This window comes from Stegostoma tigrinum, chromosome 19 (assembly GCF_030684315.1).
Source record: "Stegostoma tigrinum isolate sSteTig4 chromosome 19, sSteTig4.hap1, whole genome shotgun sequence".
In the NCBI taxonomy this organism is placed as follows: Eukaryota; Metazoa; Chordata; class Chondrichthyes; order Orectolobiformes; family Stegostomatidae; genus Stegostoma; species Stegostoma tigrinum.
Window position 1 is genome coordinate 15110351 of NC_081372.1, and position 6000 is coordinate 15116350.

General features: G+C 44.1%; 1 long non-coding RNA gene across 1 annotated transcript in view; it reads right to left on the reverse strand.

Moving 5' to 3' along the window:
• Positions 1-5655, reverse strand: part of LOC132210749 (uncharacterized) — a 74019-nt gene extending 68364 nt beyond the window's left edge. Inside the window, exon 1 of the long non-coding RNA XR_009446920.1 lies at positions 5547-5655. This is a non-coding gene — a long non-coding RNA (uncharacterized LOC132210749). The remainder of the gene's footprint in view (positions 1-5546) is intronic.
• Positions 5656-6000: the final 345 nt, after the last annotated feature.

The window sequence follows — 6000 nt, forward strand, 5'->3', positions numbered from 1 at the left end:
CTTGAAGAACGTGGACATCTGGGATGTGCGGGAGTTGAATGCCTCATCCTGGGAGCAGATGCGGTGGAGGTGGAGGATTTGGGAATAGGGGATGGAATTTTTGCAGGAGGGTGGGTGGGAGGAGGTGTATTCTAGGTAGCTGTAGGAGTCGGTGGGCTTGAAATAGACATCAGTTTCTAGCTGGTTACCTGAGATGGAGACTGAGAGGTCCAGGAACGTGAGGGATGTGTTGGTGATGGCCCAGGTGAACTTGAGGTTGGGGTGGAAGGTGTTGGTGAAGTGGATGAGCTGTTCGAGCTCCTCTGGGGAGCAAGAGGTGGCGCCGATACAGTCATCAATGTAACGGAGGAAGAGGTGGGATTTGGGGCCTGTGTAGGTGCGGAAGAGGCACTGTTCCATGTACCCTACAAAGAGGCAGGCATAGCTTGGGCCCATGCAGGTAGCCATGGCCACCCCTTTATCTGTAGGAAGTGGGAGGAATCTCCACGTAACCTCTCCTCTCCACCTATCTTCTTTTCTCTCCATCTTCGGTCTGCCTCCCCCTCTCTCCTATTTATTCCAGAACCCTCTCCCCATCCCCCTCTCTGATGAAGGGTCTAGGCCCAAAACGTCAGCTTTTGTGCTCCTGAGATGCTGCTTGGCCTGCTGTGTTCATCCAGCTCCACACTTTGTTATCTTGGATTCTCCAGCATCTGCAGTTCCCATTGTCCCTCTTCCCTCAATCAGGTTGTACTCAAACATTGATCCTTGACCAAGCCCCATATATCTGTAGTCTGTAACAGGCTAAGGAGTAGCACAGTGGCTCAGTGGATAGCACTGCTGCCTCACAGCGCTGGGGACCTGGGTTCGATTACACCCTTGGGCGACTGTCTGTGTTGAGTTTGCATCTTCTCCCCGTGTCTGCGTGGGTTTCCTCTGGGAGCTCCAGTTTCCTCCCACAATCCAAAGATGTGCAGGTAAGGTGTATTGGCCATGCTAAATTGCCCGTAGAGCTCAGGGATGTGTAGATCAGGTGGGTTATAGGGGGATGGATCCGCGGCGGGGGGGGAGATGCTCTGATGGTTGTTGTGGACTTTTTGGGCCGAAGGTCCTGTTTCCACACTGTAGAGGTTCTATGACAACAGTGTGACTCAGATAGAGTCAACCATTATGGCTGTCAGAGGTTATGGAGTGTAGCACATTTCCTTGGACTGACAGCTGCAATATCGATGGCATTGTGCATTTGTGCTAAAATGGATAAAAGTGACTGAAAACTTTATCACCTGAATGGCTCATGACCCTTTCACCTTACATTTATACTGATGGAGTACCACACAGAGGAGATACAAGGGAGGGATAGGTCCAACTTTCCAACACTTTTTTTGGGTATTTGTGGAAGAGGTCCAGAACCCGGGTCCCTGGCACTGTGAGGCAGCAGTGCTACCCACTGAGCCACCGTGCTACCCCCTAGCCTGTACCCTTCTGATCAATGTAACCCAGCGGTACAGAAAAGAAGGCCTGGAGAGAAATTGTGGATCTGGTGAGTGTAGCAGGAGACCGTTGGTGATCGTGACTTCAATTCCGGGAAAAATTCAATGACCTGTTATGTTCCAGCAAGCTAATTTGCTCAGCTTCTTCACAAAGAAACCTGAGCAGAAGGTGACACCTGGCTCTATCTAAGGTGCAAGACCTGGCACTTACTCCTGTTTTTACATTCAGATTTGTAAATGTAAATATCACATTTGAGCACTTTGTGATAGGACCAGATTTTGAAGGACTTTGCAGCATATATGATTCCAATGTAGTGGTGCCATGTTTCTAATAATATAAATGTGACTGAGTCAAACAGGATGGTGTTATTTCTCTCTCTCCTGAGGGATGAGCGTTCATCTAAATAGTTCTGGTATCAATGTTCTTTAGTTGGAAGTTGTTCACCAGGGACAGATTGATAATAAGTGTGATGTCAGAGGGCCTTGTGAAATTCTACTTTACACAAAGACACCTCTGAAGATGAAGTTCTCAGAGAGAGAGCACAGAGACAGCACTGGCTCCATGAGCATGTCCCCTAGCTGCTTGGCCATTGATGGCCTCCTAATCCTCCTCCTATTGGGAATCATCAGAATGGACATGTGCCTCCTTCCCTTCCTTTTCTCCCTTCTCATCCTCATCTTCCTCCTCCTCAGATGTTAGACCTCTGACCATTGGCACAGTCATCATTGATTTGTAGTCCCCTCTGCTGGCCAGTGTTGTGAAACAGACCGCACACCACGTTTGTTCTTGATATCCTTGTTGGGGCACACTGCAGATCTCCACCTGATCGATCAAGACCTGTAATGTGCATTTTTTAAACAGCCAATGTCCTTGTTGATTATGTTCTCTGTAAGGACATGGCTGTTGTTTTAATCAGACATAACCTGAGGCCTCTTGAAGAGGACTATTAACCAAATTCCAGAAGGAAGAACTTGTAAAATCTGTGTTATGGACTGGACTGAACCCCTTCAAGTATTTCAACATGATAATCTAAACCCTGACTTTTATTTTATTCGAAGGCAAGTACATGGTGCTGTGTTCAATTGTTACAGTACTCGGCTTTAGGGAAAAAACACTTTATTCTTATCCTACCGTTAAAATACTAAGTAAAGGAAGAAGATTCAATATAACTTTAACTCTATTGGAAAACTTAACAGAATAATAGCTTGTGTTAACTACTGAACAGCAACTTTTCCAACATAGTAACATCCCATAAACATACCCCTGACCCTTGGCGAAGGCAAATTCAGTAAAATAGATTGTTTCGCATGCGATTTCTCCAAGAGAAAATTCTGGTAGAGAGACAGAACTCCACTTTGCTGCTGTGGCAGAGAGATGTATCAGCTTCTATAGCCAACTTTCAAAGCCCAACAACTGCTGAAAGTGAGTTCGAAACCCGGTTCTGTGGGAGCCTGACCCCACCCATTAATGTTGCTTCTATTGTTCCAAAATTAAAAGTAAAAAGTCCTGAAGGCCTCACAAGCTGTTTACTTTATTGGACTTGAATGGGCAGCTCATAACCTCTGTCTAAAACCTCTCTTTTTAAAAAAGGACAAAATGCACCTGTTAAAGCTACAGTATGGTCACATACTAGTCCAGCATGTCTTCTGTACTTCAAAATGGAGGGCCAGTGTGACCAGTACATTCATTTATGAGGATTACTTTTTTTTAAAGTCATGTTTTCCTCTGCAAGTAGGTAACCCTGGCCTCCTCAAAGTCAACCACAGCTCTGTGAAGGTGGCTGAACAAGTGAAGGAGTTGGGAACTCCACAATATGAAGGAGCCATGACAGCTACCTTGCACAGACATGATGCGAGATCTTGCTGTGGTCACAAACCATCTAGACCATGAATTAGTGAAAGGACCCATTGCCGAGGAAAGTGTCTGAATGCTGGCTTGGAGTTTTTATGGCGATTTGGGTGCAATCGATGACACCCCTAAACTGAGGCAAACCCGCCAAATGGGCAAAGGATGTGGTTGTCTGTGTCTGAGACAGCAAGCCCACAGATACATTAATGTGAATTCCGATATGAGCACACAGGGTACTGACTATTACTGAGTACTGTTGATATGTCAAACAGGTCTCCTGGTAAGCCCTGGAATGAGACTAAGGCATAAAATTCACTTTGATGGTCACCTTTACAGCCACTGTCAGGGCATGGCCATGTGACTCATGACTGCTACTTCACATCTTCAGCTCAGCCACCTTTGGCTGGGGCTATCCAGCACATTTCAATTTGATGTCCCATTTTATGCTCTTCCAGCAGTTTTGCAACTGGTTATCCTCTGTCTCCATGGTGGCGCTTCTGGATGTTGACCTGTTGACCTCCCTCCGCCCTCGAACTGTCCATGTTGGCTTGTTTCTACGGTGTCTACATGAATGTGTGCCATGCTCATCTCGTATCTTCCTTGAAACGCAACATCCCTTTTCAAGCACAAAGTCCTTCCTGCAGCTTGAGAACATGTGGGGGTCAAAAAGGTAGTCGAGGCAACATAGTTGTCCTGTCCCAATCACTTACTCCTTTGGATTAAAGCAAGTTTCACAGGGGCAACTGCATCTTTGCAAACGGTACTTGACTATCCAAAGCCATTGGCAAAGTACAGGCCTGCTCCTGCCGGTCTGCTCTAAACACTTCATGTTTTAGCCACCAGTAGCACCCAAAAATCACACGAGTGAACTCAGTTGCCACAGAATTGGAGAAATGCAGAGAGTTCTGGAGATAATAAGCTGCAGTAGACTCAGTGATTGGAGAGGGACGTGTAAAACTGTGGAGGGATTTGAAAGCCTGAATGAGAATTGTGAAATCTAGGTATTGACAGTCTGAAAGTCGTAACAGCTCAGTGAAGGGGTAATGGGTGAACAGAACTTTAGCTCTCTCAAATTGATTGAGTATTTCTTTGAATTAAACTTTACCTTACCCAAGATGATATTATTTATCTTCATGTTTCTGGGGTGAAGCTTGAAATCAAGTGCAAAGAAAGGTTACAGAGATAATGGGAACTGCAGATGCTGGAGGATCCAAGATAACAAAGTGTGGAGCTGGATGAACACAGCAGGTCAAGCAGCATCTCAGGAGCACAAAAGCTGATGAAGGGTCTAGGCCCGAAACGTCAGTTTTTGGGCTCCTAAGATGCTGCTTGGCATGCTGTGTTCATCCGGCTTCACACTTTGTTATCGGGAAGAAAGGTTACAAATGTTTTAGCAAAATTGCAACCTCTTTGAATTCTCAGAAAGGTTATGGACAGTGTGAAAGTGAAAGCTTTGTTTGGGGTTTGAAAGACACTCCTATTGCCCAGAATGAAAGTTTCTACCTTCTTGAGTCCTGACCTGAGCCAGTTAATAGATTGTGTCTCCAGCTATCTGCACAGGCAGAGGAGATTCAGGTCAGTTGAATTGCATCCAGGTCTGACCTTAATCCCCAGTCTAAATGGCCCTCTGTAAATAACACTGTTAAACAGTTACTACGGTTGTTTGAGTTCTCTGTTCAAAGGTAGCTTCCCCTGAATCTTCTGGAACATGTCATTTTTAAAGGACAAGCATTTTGGGTACAAAGAGTTAAAAATACTTCTGACAGCCACTCAAATTATTGTAAATTGCCACTAAATATGTACACACTGCTGACTAGATCTTTGTTAATCCAATCCTGTATTTATTTATTTTTTGGAACATACGCGTGTCATTTCTAATGTAGATTTGATGAGATTATCCAGCACTGTTAATCCAGAAGGATTTCTGACTAATGCAGTTTCTTTATTAACTCTCAGGTGTATGCATTACTACGGTAGCTTCATCACCATTATTACCACTCACATTGATTTAAGCGGACAATTACAGCTTTTAATGCTTTGCAAGTCCCTTCATCACTTTTCACACATCGGGTAACATTTTCCAGTAAAGAATTCTACAGATTCACTATGTTCTGAGAAAAGAAATTCCTCCTTATCTCTGTCTTAAATGTGCAACTCCTTATTAATTCTGGTCTTGGACTCTGTCACACTTTCCACATCTACTCCAGCAAGTTCCTCAAAAATCTTACCTGTTTCAGTTAGGCTCCTTCTCATTCTTCCACATTCCAATGAGTATATGACCAGCAACAATGTTCTGAAGAACAGTCATACCAGACTTTAATTTTGTTTACTTTGTTTCTCTTTCCAGTGATGTTGCCAGACCTGCTGATTTTCTCTAGCATTCTCTGTGTATGTTTCAGATTTCATAACACACACAGGAATGTCTCTCAAAGTTATTGCACAAGTGATTAAAACCAACTCAATTTCTACATAGTAGTGTTCTTACCTTTTCTCACCAGCCTCAGTCTTAATATCTGGAATTACTTCCGTAAAATACTCTATGTTTGCCTCTACCGTTAAGACATTAGAACCAACATCTTTAATATAGCTTTCAGTTACTCATAGATGATGAGATTTTCACTCAACCGATTGAACATTACCAGGCTTTATTAAGTATAATACTCTGGATTTTTTGATGACCAG